The 16,935-nt window shown below is 42.0% G+C and overlaps 1 protein-coding gene across 3 annotated transcripts in view; it reads left to right on the forward strand.

The window, feature by feature from the left end:
* The window catches only part of CDH13 (cadherin 13), a gene marked incomplete at its 3' end in the record, with an annotated part of 1,096,460 nt that overhangs the window by 857,621 nt on the left and 221,904 nt on the right, over positions 1-16,935 (forward strand). The gene's annotated exons all lie outside the window — the stretch shown is intronic.

Here is a 16,935-nt window from a genome sequence, read left to right on the forward strand (position 1 = left end):
GGGTGACTGGGACTCCTGCACATTGTAAAAGTGTACATTGCATCACTTTGGAGGTGTTTCATGGTTTGTACTAAAATCCAAATGTCCATAGAACATGTGGCCCAGCAATTTATCTCCTCATCTCAGTATGTCCCCAAGAGAATGGAATGCTTACATCCACCAAAGGCACACACAGGAATGTTTTCTGCAATGTCTTTCATAAAGACCCCAACCAGATATGATAGAAATGTCCACTAACAGTAGGATAGCTGGATGGATAAGATGAAGTAGGCAGTACTGAAAAAGAATGAACTACTGCTATACACAACATGGATGACATTCAAAGACTCAATGCCGAACAAAGGAAGCTAGATACTAAAGAGTATATTCTGTACAACTCCATTTCTATGAAGTTATCGAACAGACAAAACTAATTCATGGCAATAGAAGTCAGAATAATAAGGACCTTAGAATAAACCTTCCCTTGGCAATTAGAGAGCCGCTTGGGAGGGGAGAGGATGTCCTATATTGTGATCTGCGTGGTGGTAATGTGGATGTGTACTAAAGTGGGCGGCGGGTTTGCCCGGTGGGCTTCACTGCGTCTAGTCTTGGAGGCCATGAATAATCTGTGTCTAGATGTCATCACACAGGCATCCACTTTATGGATGGCATCAGAACTAGGTTTCTGTTTGCATATGATTTTGCCAAAGTGTCTATGTTTGCTGCTCAATTGATCATTTTGATTATGGCTTCCCAGTCTGTGAAATTGTTCGGGAAGTGTACAGTCGGATGCTCCCAGGAATGTGGCATCATGAACTTTAGGGACTTGGCTAGCTTTGCAGCTGACCTGGCAGAGCCTAAAGGGTGCTGAGGGCACCCGTTAGAGAACACGGGGCCTGCCAGCTCATCCTTCATCTCTTTTAGAGAAAAATCCCTCTGGGGGAGAGCGCCGGGCTGCCTGGCCAAGGTGAGATTTCACAAGGCGAGATGTCTCCTTAGGTTTCAACCATGGTCTCCCAAACTCCAACTTTGTAAGTTTCACTTTCAGAAAGTTGTCATATCTGTCTAATACCTGTTCTAATATTTACTTCACATGCTTTTTAGAGCAACACACTTTCATTTACTTCAGTAAACATATCTAAGTAGGAAATGCCATAGCACCACTGGGCACTGTTGATGGAAAAGCAGCATTTTTATAACACATTTTAAATTTAAATTATTGTAGGTGCCACCGAGTATAGTACCTATCAGTAATTATTTCTCATCCTCTAAGGTTCCTTCCAGCTTTAAGGCTTTGTGGCTTTAAATTATAAAGTAATCACCCCCAAGAGAGAAGGTACTCTGCTCTTTGAAGTTGAAACAAAAATGAAAGAGCCAGTAACCTAAAAAAAGAACCAAAAACAAACTTGAATTTTTATGCTAATATTAGTAATAGCCAGGGGACACTCAGCAGGTTCCTTGACTTCGAGGTGTTAACAACAATAACTTACAGGGTAAAGACTGCTTATCCCAAGGTCTACTGTGAGAATTGGATGACAACACTGCCAAAGCTCCTTGTGAGCCTTACAGGGATGTAAAAGTTTTACAAATATTGACATGATCATTGGTGATGCAGGCGGATATTAGAGAAATCGGTCTAGATTGTGTAAGTTGAGAACCAACCACACACTGAAAAGAGAGTGACTGGGTAATTCGTACACCTGCTGATTTTTCCATAGGACACCGCAGGCATCAGAGTCTGCTGGGCTTGCTCAGGGCTGGTTCTGCCCCTGACCATGAGCTGGCCAACCCTGGGAAAGTAATTTAACCTCCCTGGGTCTTCAACATCCTCATCTATGATGCGGGGCTGATAGTCCCACTCTGTGAGGTGTTTGACATTTAAATGAAATAAGCAGCGAGGCTGCACTCAGAAAATGTTGTTACTTTTCAAGTGATTTTCTGAGACTAGGCACCCCACGTGACTGATGCAGAGATGAGCCATCCTCTATGAAATCCCTGCTCCTGGTTGCTAGGCCACCTTCCTTCCCAGTGAGGTCCTGTGAGTCCAGTTCACTCTTGCTGCAGAGATTCTGTTCCAGCTCCCTTCCCTGTGGGTGCTGCCCGCATAGGGAGCGGACCCTGACTGGCCCCTGGCATGCCATGCTGGCCACACCTCCATTGCAGTTTTTATTTAATCTTTACAGAAAGGCCATAATAGTTATTTCAGATCCATTGCACTGGATCACACCAAAACATGCCCTGCCATTTTTTAAGTCATCTATTATTTACCGGCTGGGGCACACTCTCATGTCAATCTGTGTTATGGACTGTCAAATGCTAAGACAAGGATGTGTAGTAAAGTGTATTGGAGAAGAAAGTACCGCAGCACCGTATGCAATCTCGGAGTTTCTAATGTTAATAATTCAGCAGGTGCCAACGAGGCTGGTCTCTATTATAGACCTGAAGTAGGTAATACTTCACTTTTTCAAATGTAACCATTTTTTGTGTTACAAGAACACAAAAATGGTCTGTGGCCAATAAATGTCTAGTTTTATACCGTTCAATAAATGAAGTAAAAAAGCCTAGCTGAGCACACCAGGTTGTAAGCACCCGTGGAGTCATTAATCATCCGAGGTGGGTGGCACTGACTTCACAGCCATGGACTGTCAGCTCTGACCTCCAAATGCAGGTGGTAACAATGGTGTCAGATTGGCCTGGATTCTAGGCTTGGGGCTATGTATTCTTCAGGATTTATCCCAGAGGCCATCTGGCCCCACCTGTAAGTTCAACACCCCTCAACCCCAATGACATAAATAATTTTTAGAAATCAGCCCCAGAACTCACCACTCCATGCCTGTTCTTAGTGTGATCCCTGATGGCTGCACTGTGATCCCTTTCAGACCCATGACCTTGACAGGTGCTGTTTCCTCTAGCTAGAACTCTCTTCCTTTGCATCTTCACCTGGCTAACTTACAATTGCCATTCAAGATCTGCTGAAAAGTTACTTTCTCAGGGAAATCTTCCCTGACTCCACAGACCTCGTATTCTACCCTGCTCTAGTGCCCCTTTTATAGATACCTTTCCTTCATGCACTGTCCCTGCCATATCTAAATCATGAAGGTGTGGTGTCAGCCTCCCCACCCACTTGTACTGAGCACAGGCTTCATGTCTGTGGCACTTGCCCTGCAGGTCTGGCACCTAACACTGTGTCTGGCCCATCCACAGTGAGGGCTGGTGAGTGAATAGATGAACGCATGGGTGCAGGGAAGCAGATTGGCTGATGGTGTGTTTTGATCTCACATTGCACTCCACTCCTCGTGACTGAGAAGTGGCTCTCTAAGTGTGACAGTAGCTAAACCCAAGTTCCTATCTCATCCTATGTCCTGTTTTTCCATTTTCCTCTGACAGACTCACATCTGTCCTTGGAATGCATTATGGTGACCCACACCATGCCAACAAATGCTCCCTTACCCATCTGCCTGCCATGTTTATTCATTTGCCTAGCACCTGTCAACTCCCCATCCCTGAGTTGGATCCACTCTAGGGGCACCCTCTTATTCTGAGGTGGACCCTTGATGTCCATTGCTTTCTGCGCCCAGGTTATCTTCTGAATGCTACTCCCTGGCAGCTGGCTGGGGGTCCTCTTGGAGTCTACCCCAGGGGCATATCCAGTCCCACATCACACACCCTGTGCATTTTCCCCAACCAGTTACATTGCTACAGAGCCCACATGAACACTGGGAGAAGGAGGTCTGAGCAACAACCCCATTCCAAACACTTGAGTCCCACATGACACAGCTCTTGAATGCATCCACTGTTCCTGGGAAGATGACAGAGCCAGAGCCTGGGCTACGACACTAGAATGCAGGTCATGTTCTCTGCCCCAGCCCAAAGGGAGAGCCTCCTGTACCACCAAAGGCACCAGTGTAATAGGTACTTTCCAACCAAGATCATCAGATATTAGCTCTTAATCACTTACATGGCAGCCCACCCACAGAAGGTATTACTTCAGTTGTATAAATGAATGAAAGAGACATAAAGAGTTGAAATGTCACCATACCTGTCATGACCTTACCATTCAATAGATTTGTTTTCATAGGAATTCATGTGAATTTGCATTATGTGCAGTTAAAAGAATGAATAATGAATTAATAGAAGAATAAATCAGCATATAATACTCATGAGTAATATATTCACACCAAGCCTGGTGAAGTAGATACTTATTTAGTATGTTTATACAGAAATAGATTTAAAGGTGGGTAACCACATTTTTATGAGTCTTTTATAGTTAGAGGCAGAAAGTTCAGACATAACTGCTAATTAGCATAGTGAGAAGACTGAAGAGGCATGTGTTTCATGTCTTAATACCCCCTCTTACTAGCTTAGAGACCTTGGCAAAGCCCTTAGCCCTCTGAACATCAAGTTTCTTCACCTTTAATGGGAGGCCACAACACTAACCCTGCAAAACCATGAAGCTCAGAGAAGGGACTGTAGATGGCAGGGTTTAGTGGCTGCAAATCCCACATGAGCAGGAGATGGAGAGGTCAGTAGACCAAGGTTTTTCTCTTGGTAGATTGTTGAATCAACTTAGACAAAATACTTATTGTGTTAGGGTCCAGATTTTCTCATCTATAAAGAGAAGTTATTGGTCTAATGCAGTGGTCTGCAAACTCATTAGTCAACAGAGCCAAATATCAACAGTACAATGATTGAAATTTCTTTTGAGAGCCCAATTTTTTAAACTTAAACCTCTTCTAATGCCAATTCTTCAAAATAGACTCGCCCAGGCCGTGGTATTTTGTTTAAGAGCCACACTCAAGGGGCCAAAGAGCCGCATGTGGCTCGCGAGCCGCAGTTTGCCGACCACGGGTCTAATGTATACACAGTGGAATCAGACATTTGCTTAGAATGAGAGCTTTTCTCTCCCAATGTCCTTATGACAATTCCAGGGACAGACTCCAATTGGCTCTGTTTGAGTCACATGCCCATCCTTTGAACCAATCACAGAGGCTAACAGAATGGAGAACTTGGATTGACCAGACACCTGAATTCTAAAACAGTTCCCACCAGTTTCCTGATAACTGTCACTTTCTCTATGCTAGAATCTGTGCTGCATGTATATTAACTTAATTTAACCCTCTAATCAGCAACAACAAAAAATAAGCTCTACTGCTAAGCCCATGATAAAGCTATAAAAACTAATACAGAGAAGTTCTGTAACTTGCCTGATGTTGCACAGCTAAAATGCAGTGGAGCTGGAATTTGTTAAACAGCTCCTTGCACTGCAAAATCTATACTTGTAGGTTATATTGGCTCAGCTGTAGTATATGCAGGAGAGGGGTCCAAACAGCACCTGCTTATTTTTAAGTCCTTGTTGATTTAAGCACAGTTCCTTCACCAAAGCTTGTCACTGCAAACCTCAGTTCTGGCTTCACATCCATAGTTGGCAGGATAATATCCTCCAAAAAGGTCCATGTCCTGATCTCCTGGAACCTGTTACTTCTCCTGAGGGAATCAGCAGAGTGATGAAGGCCCTTGAGATGGGGAGATGATCCTTGGTTTGCTGGGTGGGCCAAATCTAATCAAATGAGTTCTTAAAATCAAAGGACCTTTCCTGTCTGGGCAGAAAAAATGTGAGGGTGGGAGAACCATAGAGATCACAGCATGCAAAGGCCTCTACCACCTTCTCTGGCTTTGGAGATGGAGGAAGGGGCCACAAGTCAAGAAATATGGGCAGCTTCTAGAAGCTGGAAAAGGCCAGGAAACAGACTGTCCCCTGGAGCCTCCAGAAGGAAGACAGTCCTGTTGACACCTTGACTTTAGCCCAGTAAGACCTGTGTTGGACTTCTGACCCCAAAAGTGTAAAATAATACATGTGTTTTGCTTACGCTCCCATGCTTGTGTTAATTTGTTACAGCGGTAGAGAACTAATACAGCATTCAAGGTGGAAGGAATCAAAGTCACCTGGAAATGCTGCAGCCAGCCACCACCCTTGAAAGTCAGTCAGTCATCAGAGGTTTCCTTCTCTGGTGTCAGAATTGTCAGGGGACAGTTTTGTGTGGTTTTTGGTTGGTGTCTTGTTTCATTTTATATTTTTAGAATGGGTGTGTTTTCCCACTGCAGGGTGCCAGCTCTCAAACTCCAGCAAAAATAGCTCCTTTGTCTTATAGTCCAGACAATAAAATTTGCACCACTCAGAACCATGACTTAAAGATCAGAAGTAAGGGAACTGGAACATATGTCTTCTACTGCTCCTTGTTTGGTATTCAAACTCTCACTGCTCAGAGAGGAACTGTGACATGGTGGGACTGGAGTGAGAGTGAAGCTCTGGGGGCAAACAGCCTGGTTCAAATAGCAACCCTGCAGCCAACCTGCTGGTAGGTTATTTAAATTGTGCCTTGGTATCCTTTCATGTAAAATGAGAATAATAATAATACTCGCCTCTGCTGGATATTGTGAGAACTAAGTAACTTAACACCTGTGAAATGCTTAGAAGTTAGCCCAACACATAGTAAGTGCTCTATTATTCTTGGCTTTTATTGTTACTCTACATACTCACAACTCTCTGTCCCCTTCCTCCTGATATTTCAACCCCAAACCGGAGGCAAACAGTAACAACTAGCATTTGTTCAGCATCTTACAGCTGGAAAAGCCTTGACTCATTTCATCCTTCTGACATCCCTGTAAAGAGGTATTATTTGATGCCTTTCTTTCTTCCTTCCTTTTTTTAAGAGAACATTTATTGGGTAAATCACAGAGGTAGAAAAAGTAATTCCTAGAAGAAATGGGCTTAGGAAACAAGTTATAGAGGTAAAGGAAGGGCCCTTGGAGCTTGGGAGTGAGGAAGCTAATAGTAACGTGCCTGGGGCAGGGTGGGGGAAGGGGAAGGGGAAACACATAGGAGTGCTCCGAGGAGGGAGAGCCTAATGCCTACTTTTCTAATACAGCTCAGAGAGGTAGGTAATTAAGCCAAGCGCACAGAGACTGATAGCTTTAAAAATCAGTAAATTAGGTAAGAGCCATGAAGATGTCCTCCGACTCCCCCAGCCCCAGCCAGCACATGTTTCTCCTTTAACACTTTGTCCCAATTTGGGGGGCCATGAAACTTCTGTGGTGGTCATAATCATCGTCTCAAAGCAGAGTGGGAATTTGGGGCAAAGAGAGTTTGCTTAATTGCCTTTATTGCAGTGCAGGACGAGAACAATTGAAGACAGTCAGTAATTTTTTAAAAAAAACTTCATCTCTACCCATAGCATTATAGAGGTGACCTTGGGCAACCTGAGCCTGTTTCCTCATTTGATGGATAGGGATAATCAATACACCTGAGAGGACCCAGTAAGCAAATGCTGAGACAACACCCAGGGAGGACTTGGCACCAATGAGCAACCCCATAAATACTAGCTGCTATTACTGTCACTCTTACCATTAGGGTGAAAATGTCCCACCAAATTAAATCCCTTTGAGATCACAGGTATCGGCGCCAGACTGTAACATTTAAACAAGCTTTATTTTCTCACTAGTACTGTAATATTAATTTATTATTTAAGTACCAACAAAACTTCAAACAATATTAGAACCGGAAGAAATCTTCATGATCTTCCCTTGGATGGGTTTGGTGACTTACCCATGGGCCTACAGGTACTTTACTGAAAATGCTGAGCCTGGACACTGCAGGTTCCAGCAGAACATTTAATTAAAAACGTACACAGTAAGCTATAAGCACGCTCCTCACCACACAATACACATATTTAGCTTCATCTACATACCCCAAACTTATACACACTCCTTAATAATCCTTTTAATAGCTGTGATAACTGAACATATTCAGTTTTAATAACAGTTTCATGCATGCCTTCTCCCGTAAATCTAAATAATGCTCCTGCTGTTATTCCAAAAGAAATACTATAACTAGCTATTTGCCATAATAAAGATGAGGAGATTTTGGTTAATCACACTTTAAAGGGGGAAATTGTATTTAGAGAGATTTTAAATTGCAAAATTAAAAATGCAAACATGAAACAATTTTCCCATTGATGTCTTTTCCTTAGGGAAATATCTTCTTCTATTGCAGTTGGGCCACCTGAATGGGCTTGTTACCCTTCTGTCGGGTTTATTCTGGAACATCAGCTCCTATAAGGCTCATTCTCAGATGCTGGGAAACTAAGAGCCCCCAGTGGGCTCTGAGAAGATAGCACTTATGTTCATATATATATGTGTGTGTGTGTGTGTGTGTGTGTGTGTGTGTGTGTGTGTATGGCATAGTCTTGTTTCAAAAGGGATGTTCATATATATACATATGTGTATATATATATATATACATATATATATGGCATAGTCTTGTTTCAAAAGGGATTTATTGCATAAATATAAGGTCATCTATTTCTAGATGCTACAACTGATGTCTATATATAATTGTATTGAACGATATTAAAAATACTACTCATTGAAAAAAATTACTGTGCTGGATTCACTATTGTTTTCACTCCTGTTTTTAAATAGTCCATGTAAGGTTCATCAGGTAGAAACTGCTCAATGCAAGTTTTTCCGAGTTGCTTTTCTTTGTTATTCACTGTGGTTGAGGAATCATGGCTGTGTGAGTGTTTAATTAGCAGGAGTCACCTTGAGAAATGTCCCAAGAGTGGTCACGCTCAGTTACTAAAGGGGTAGTTATATCTAAATTGCTCTGGCCACCTGACTGACATGCAGTGGATTCATTTTCGGGAATATGTAAATGTCAAATGGAGGTCATCCATCCAAACTCCCTCCCATGAATCCCTCCGCCTTTGTTTCAACATTGCACATCTAGGCAAGCTAGCTGCCCTGAAAAGTTCAACCATTGCTGGACATCTCTGAGGTCAGAGGGGTAGCATAGCATTAGTACAAACTCTGGAGTCTCAATTTGATCCTAGCTCTGCCACTTACAAGCAAATCTAGCCATATGTTTAAATTATTAACAGACATTGCCTTTTACACAGCAGTCGTCCTTCTGGAAAGCTATCAAAAAAATAAAAATAAAACCTCAGTACTTGAAGATAAATGTACAAGGATGTTTGCTGAAGCATTGTTTTCTGTTCAAAAACAATAGAAGGAAAGGTTAAATGTCCATCCCTAGTACGTGATACTACATCCATTCTATGAAATATTATGTGGCTTTTAAAAATAACTGTTAATGTCTCCGATTTACTGGCTCAGAGGAATGTATATGGCTTGAGCTGAGAAATGCACATGCCATTTTTTATTAAACGAAATCATAAAAATTCCCTGTAGATGTTTTTGTAGGATTCTGTGAGGATAGTAAAAGACACGGGTAATATCCTCTAGTGTTATCTTTGAGTAGTATAAACGAAAATGGAGATTTCAGGAAAAGGAAGGGAGGGGTTTTTTTAATAATATAATGCTGAAAACTAAAAACTTATCTATAAAATGGCCACATATAAGAAAAACTGAATATGCATATTGAAAATAGATTAAAAGGAACATCAATAAATGAAACATGGAGCTACAGCTAATATATTTCTTAGATTTCTGTTATTTTCCTGTTGTATTTATAATAAGACAATATTACTAAATCACTTATAAAGAGAATGCTGAAAATACAGTGCTAGTAAGTAGGGTAGCAAAGGGCTGATCAAGAAGGTCATTTTTAGGGGGTGAGGAAGAGTACTGGCTCCCCTGGAGGTACAAGGAGGGGGCGTGGATACAGACGAGCTGCCATGAGGAATGTTCTCTGAAGATCATCTGTCCTCCTTCCAACCCATAGCTCTGCATGCCTGTTCTGCTGGCCCCGGAAGAGGTTTATACATGTGAAATGAGCACTTTGGGGTGATCACCTCAGTGCTGTTCGTGATCATTTACAATAGGTTAAGTACTTTCAATTAAAGCTTAGGACAGGGAAGCTCTCAGTTGAGAAATACCATCAAATTGAGTGCACTATAAAGCAGGTCCCCATTGCTGGGATTTATGGCGTCACCAGCAAGCTGACCTCGTGCTGAGTTTTATGATTCTCATATTAGGCTCTTCCTTTAACGTTTGGATGGCGTTTCCACCTGACTGCCGGAAGTCGCTTTGTCATCCTCAGAGGGCCTCAGAATAAAGACCCACATTTGAGCTTTGTGTCCTGGGACTAGACGTGGAGTGCGCAGAGCGAGCGAACGAACGGCCACTGGTCTTCCCAGGTGGACTATGCGCTCTGCATTCTCCCCGTCAGGATAACCCACCGCGGTCTCCGCGCGCCTCACACAGTGCCTGGCAGCCACAGGGACTTCACAATGACTCACTGATCATCTGCCAGAATATTTGAGCTCAGTGGGGCTTGAGCAGTCCCCTCCCTCTCTCCCTGCAGTGGAGGCGGGTCTCATTAAGCCACAGGAATCTCTCTGGCATTAGTAACCAGCCATGCACTGTGCCAGCGCCCCGGCAGATGCACCCCAGCAGCGCCACGGGGACAGCCAGTGGCCTCCTGCCTCTGAGCAGCGTGGCTTGTTAGTTCCCAGGCCTTCACCCACCAGCTGATCTAACACTGTGCACGGTGACAGAGCTGTCTGTGAGAGGAGCTAACTGCAGTCGCCGCTATGCAAGAGCAGCAGGCGTTGCTAAAAGGATCCTCATTATCGCTGCATTCTGCCTGCTCCTGTTAGCGTCTGCCCCAGTGTTGGCTTGTCTTTGGGGAGAGGAGAGCAGAACACCCAGCTCTGCCTCGGCTTGCCCTTGTGCCAGAGAACAGCAGATGGTGGCGGAGGCAGCCACGCTGGAGGAGGGCGAGCGGAGGAAACATCTCCTCCATGTGATATTCCACTGTAGGCCGGGCCTTATTGCATTTAAATGTGCTCAGAAAATCTTTATCCAGTGCCACTCCCAACCTCACTGCCACGCTGCAGATAAATATTGATTCCCAGGGTGTTTCCCCGGGAGGAGAGGGGAGGGCTCTCACACCTTCACCCCCTCAGCCCTGGAGCAGACAGACAGAAAGTCACACCTCTCACTTGGTTTTTCTAGGTAGAGTTGGCAGGCTTCTCCGCCTTCGTAATAATTTATGTGTATGAAGAAAGACCCCAGCATGAGGAGGTGGTGGAATGGTGGGGTACACAGAATCCTTACCTGTGGAGCACATGAAAATTTAAGTATTACTTATATTATCCGTTAAAAACTAAAGCTATCGTAATTTTTTAATCAAAGTGAAATTCACATAACTACTTTACAGTAAACAATCCAGTGACATTTAGTGCATTGGCAATGTTGTGCAACCACCACCTCTGTCTGTTTCCAAAGCATTTCCATCTCCCCCCAAAACGCAGACCCATTAAGAAGTTGCTCCCCCTACCCCTTGTCAACCCCTGGTTACCATTCATCACTTTTTGTCTCTGGATATTCCTATTTTGGACATTTCATATAAGTGGAATCAAATACTATGTGGTCTTTTGTGACTTTCACTTAGCGTAATGTCTTAAAGATTCATCCATGTTGTGGCATCAATAATCACTCGTTCATTTGTATGCCTGAATAATATTCTATTGTATGTTGTGTATTCATTTGTTTGTTGTTTGGGCTGTTTCCACATTTGGGGTATGGTGAATAGTGCTACTGGGAGCACGTGTGTTCAGTTAAGTTGAATTTATTTAAATGTGAATTAGCAGATACATATACACACCCCACTGGAGCTTTAAATCTACAATTTTATCAGCAGTGAGTGAGCATTTCCTCTTCACACAAATGTGTTAAAGCACAAATGTCAATGAGTAGGAGGCCTGAAGGTCCAATACTAGGAGACCAGAGGATGAAGGGGGTTGGCACCTGCAGGAATAGGAGAGGGCTGGGTCTGGAGACAGACACTATGGTCTCTTTTGGCCAAATTAAGCACTTGGGTCAGTGTCCTAGAGATCACGAGAAGCCAGGAAAGAATCTCAGGAAGGGGGTGGATGGGTCTGGTTGGATTGTAGAAGTCCTTCTAGTCTCATTTTAAGTGGGTGAGGTAGAGAGAGGGAATAGCAGATGCAGGGGGAAGAGCCAGGAAGCTGTTGTGACAATTCTGCTGTGAAGTGGCCACGGTGGAAATGAGTGTGTGATGGCAAGGACCAAAAGAGGTGGGAAGACTCAAAGAAAGTATTGAGGGATCAGTGGCTTATGATAGAACAGCTTTGCTATTTATCTGTTTATTTATTGATTCTGCAGATACTTGTTGAGCTCTTAGCATGTGATAGGTACTATGCCTGGTGCTAGGAATATAATGCTAAGCCAACTGTGTGATCCTGGACAAGTTAATTACTACCTAGGCCTTCATTTTCCCATCCATGCAATGGAGATATGAGAGTGTTTATCTCTTAGAGTGCCATGAGGATTAAGTGAAAACAAAGAGTTTAGGGCAGGGCTTGGCACAGGGGAAGTGTTTGGAGCAGCTAAAAATAAAAACAACCATTTCAGCTTTGGCTTAACTCTCTTTAGAGTGATCAGTGAAAGAAATTCAACCAGGAAAGCATTTGCAGAAACATCCATCAATAGCTATAGATCTCTTTGGCATTACGAGTCATCGAGAAATCCATTCCATAAATATATATTGAACATACATCATGAGCCAAAACTATGCTGCTTGCTATGAGGGTAAAATGAGCAAAAATTAAACAGGTGTTGTCTTTAGGGAGCTTATAGTCTAGAGGGGAGACCAACATTAGTCCAATAAACATACCAATCAAGTTAACACCGGTTAAGAGAGAGATGGTCGTTGTTTCCAGAGAGTCTGTAATGGGTGGATTGACTTGACCAAGGAAGTAATGGCAGGCCTTCTTTTGGAAGTGCTACTTGTGGTGAGTCAAGAGGATAAGGTGGTGTTTAACTGAGCAGGAAAGAGTAGAAAAACGTTCTAGGAAAAGAGAAGAGTATGAGCAAAGGTCCTGTGGCCAGTGTGAGTATGGTGAGTATGAAAGACTGAAGTCAGGCCCACAGGATGGAACATGGAGAGTAGGAGCCTGGGTACAGGTGAGGCTGGTAAGCTCAGCAGCAGCAGGGACTGGACTCTGAGAGACTTTTAAGCCATGTTGATGGGTTTTGTCTTTATCACAGTGGAAATGCCAAAGTTTCTAAGTTTTTTAAGTGGTTGGGAGACACATTCAGAGATGCATTTTGGAAATATCACTCTGGTTTTAGTGTTAAGAAGAGATGAAGAGGGAGGTAAGAAAAACAACTAGGACACTACTGCATTGGCTCAAACGATAGAGAGTAGTGACATGTGCTAGCCTGATGGTGGAGAGAAGGGTACGGCTTTGAGAGCTGTGCTGTGTTGAATGTGAGGGGCAAAGGAGGGATAGGTAGCAAGAGTGACACCCACATTTTCTGACTGTTGCAAGTAGAATTTGAGATGGTGAGGTAGGGAGTGGTGGTGACTCATGTCACAGGCCCTTCACCTTCTTAATAAAACAGAAGCCTGGCTCATTTGCTGAGAAAGAGGATTTTGAAGTGGAAAATGTGGATTTTAAGAGCATACGAACACTTTGGAATGGTAGCTATAAGGATTCATGTAACAAGAATGACTTGCAGAGGTAATGATTTAATTGAAATCAAACTGAAATAGATAGATACCACAGACTTAGAGTAGGCATTTTATCTGATATGTCTCAAAGGGCCCACCAGTATATTCTATCTACATGCCAGGTACATGGTGTTTGTTGATTAAGTAGCTAAAACCAAGCAGCAATTTCCTGACTTTCCCAAACCAACTGAGACAATAAATGGTGCCAGCTCTGCAAGGCAGTTTGCCCTGCTACATTTCCTGCAGTAGCAATCCCTGTGTTGAACTTTAGGCTACAGCCTAAAAGGTGGAATGACTTTATTTATATTGAACATTTTATTTGAATGTTTTCCTTATCAGTGAGACCTGAATATATAATGTTAGAAACTGAATTTGGTAGCTATATAATTGTTTATTTCTTAGGCATTAGAATGAGTGAGACAGAGAAAAAAGGAAAAGTAACCATTTGCCCACACTCTGCCAAACCTAATAAGTTTTCATTACTGTATGACTTTTTAGAATCTTTATAATTCTGAGGCAGAAGCACCTGAGTCATTATTAATTCTATGGGTGAAAAAAAAAATGAGTTGCAAATAATAGCTACATATAACTATTACCTAACATAGCGGCATTCTTTAGGGAAAAAGTAAGTATATAGTAGAGAGATTACCTTGAATTTTATAATATCAAGTTTTAGTCTATGGAAGAGATTGTACTCCAAAATTATATCTTTGGAATATCTGTTCAGGCCATTAAACAATTCTTCCAGTGTTTCCCACCATATTTCTAAAAGAATATTATTTTATACTATAACTTTATTCAAAATTGAGCCTATTTCTCGATTGCCTTCCTAGGAATTTAATTTTGTTGCCTAAATGGAGGAAGTCTGTTTTCTTTCCCAGTTATGGCCCAAATAATAAATGTTGATGTTACTCTGCTATAAAAATATGTCCTCTATAAATTGATTTGCTTGTCATTAAGATGTTTCCTAACCAAGTTGAGCACGCACTGTGTTTTTGTCAGACATTTGCAGCAATCTGAAATTACCTGCTGTGTCTGTACATATTCAGAAGGCTCTGGTGGAAATGTGCCAAGTGGCTCAGGAGAAAATCATCTATAAAGATCAGGAGGGGACTTGGGATGCTTTGGCTCTTGTTGCTTGGATTATTCACAAATAGGTTTGCTTCTGGGTAACTTTCGGTTATTTTCTCCCAAATTTATTTCATTTCGTATTAGTCTTCGGCATTCCCCTCTCTATTCATCTCCACCGATGAGCAATCAGAATCTTGAGATGGAAATGACCAGTTAAGACCAACAATCTGTTGATGTAGCGGGAATAAAAAATGTGGTCTCAATCAAAAGTACTTTTATAAGATTTCACCAAGGCAATTGAGTTCAAATTAACACTCAACTGTGGAGTGAAACTTGAGAGAATATTGTGAAAAAGGAGTGCAATTCTCAGCTAACAGGACAGCCTTATGGGCAAATGGGTTGCAGAGGGTGGGAGACCCACCGAGGAAAAGTGTAGACTGGTGGATTAGAGTCAACGTGCTATCCTGTGACTGTTTTTATCGCTTATTTGGATACAGGCATGGAAAGAAAAGCACAGTTATCATATTGCCAGGTGAGGCAAGGCAGGAAGAGGTCCTTGTCCAGTTATAAAGTGTAATGTGTGTCCACAGACAAATTAAACTGGAATGATGCATGTGCAAACGTTTCCAGATACCCAGAAGTGAACTGCTGGCTAAAGACTATGTATGATTTTATTAAAGGTTATATTAAATAACTGTTTGCCCATCACGAATACCATGCCAACTTACATTTCCACTAACAGGGCACACACTGGAACCCATGTGAACAGTTCTCTGTACTGAGAACTTTTCAGAACCTTTATTATAACAACATACATTGTAAACTTCAAGGGGGCATCTGGCATACAAAGTGTTTCCCAAACTTTGTTTTTCAAGGAACTCCTACGAATATCTTGAGGATATAGTATCCTTAGAACACAATTGGGGAAGAGATAGTCCAGATGAAATTGAAAGGCTTAAAATTCTAAGAGAAGGAAAAGCTGAAGAATTAAAAGTAGAGAAATCCAATAGGGGAGAAGCCATGAGAGCCGTTTTTAAAAGGACTATTAACAGTAACATGGATAGTCCTAGTTCTTATTTTCAGAGCATGGTGTGTGTCAGGTACTCATTTCTTTCTATCAAGAGCTCCATGCAGGAGGTGCTAGAATTATTCCCATTTTATGGATGATGGAGTTGCTGTGTGGAGAGGTGAAGTAGTTGGCTAAGGTGATGCAGCTGGGTTAAGCTTGTTCTCTCTGTGTGGCTCCAGAGAGGGATGAGTCCAGAGAAAAAGATGTCAGCTCAGCATCTGAAAAAGGGTCAGGCAGCTAAAAGCTAGCCATTATTTGTTAGGAATATCAAAAGAAAATTTTTGGGTGATCCAGGCATTGTCCATACAGTTTTCTAACATTCTACCCACGGTTCATCTCTGTCTCTGCAACTCATTCTTTGACTTCAGATACAGTTCTCTTGGTTCTGAACCTTTCTGGTATTTAGGTGGCTTGTCCTGGACAAGAGCTACTTAAAAATATTTTGTGTTATTGGCAAGCCATTACACTAATTTATTTGGTGAAGGTGTCTATAGAGACTATTATGAAGAAATTCAGACATCGTCTTGGCATCTCCTGGCGGACATCTTTATTCTCACACCTGCTTATTCCCCAACACATATGCCAATCTTATTTCAGACTCTAAACCTAGCCATAAGCTCCAGCCTCTAGCCTGTGTTAATGTCCAGTGACCAAGGATGATGGGGACAAGTCCAGATACATCTAGCCCATAGACTCTTCCATAGACATTTTTTCAAATGTGTTTATCATGATAAGATATATATATATAACATTAAATTCACTATTTTAACCATTTTAAGTGTACAGTTCAATGGTATTGAATACAATGTTGTGCAAACATCTTGAATATCATCTCTGTAATCCTTTTCATCTTATAAAATTGAAACTCTGTACTCATTAAATAATAGTTCCACATTCCCCTCTCCTCTCAGCCCCTGGCAACCATTTCACTTTCTGTCTCTATGATTTGACTACTCTAAGTCCCTCATATAAACAGAATCATAAGATATCTGTCTTTTTATGATTGGCTTATTTCACGAAGCATAATGTCATCAAGGTCCATCATATTGTACCATGTTGCAAAATGTCCTTCTTTTTTAAGTCTGAATAATAAATATTCCATTGTAGATATATAACAAATTTTGCTATCCACTTATTCATTGGTGGACACTGGGGTTACTGCCACTTTTTAGGTATTGTGAATAATGCTGCTATGAAATGGGTTTACAAATAGCTCCTCAAGACCCTGCTTTCTGTTCTTCTGGATACCCAGAAGTGGAATTGCTGGATCATACGGTAATTCAAATTTTAATGTTTTGAAAAATATCCATACTGTTTT

This window comes from Plecotus auritus (assembly GCF_963455305.1).
Source record: "Plecotus auritus genome assembly, chromosome: 10".
In the NCBI taxonomy this organism is placed as follows: domain Eukaryota; kingdom Metazoa; phylum Chordata; class Mammalia; order Chiroptera; family Vespertilionidae; genus Plecotus; species Plecotus auritus.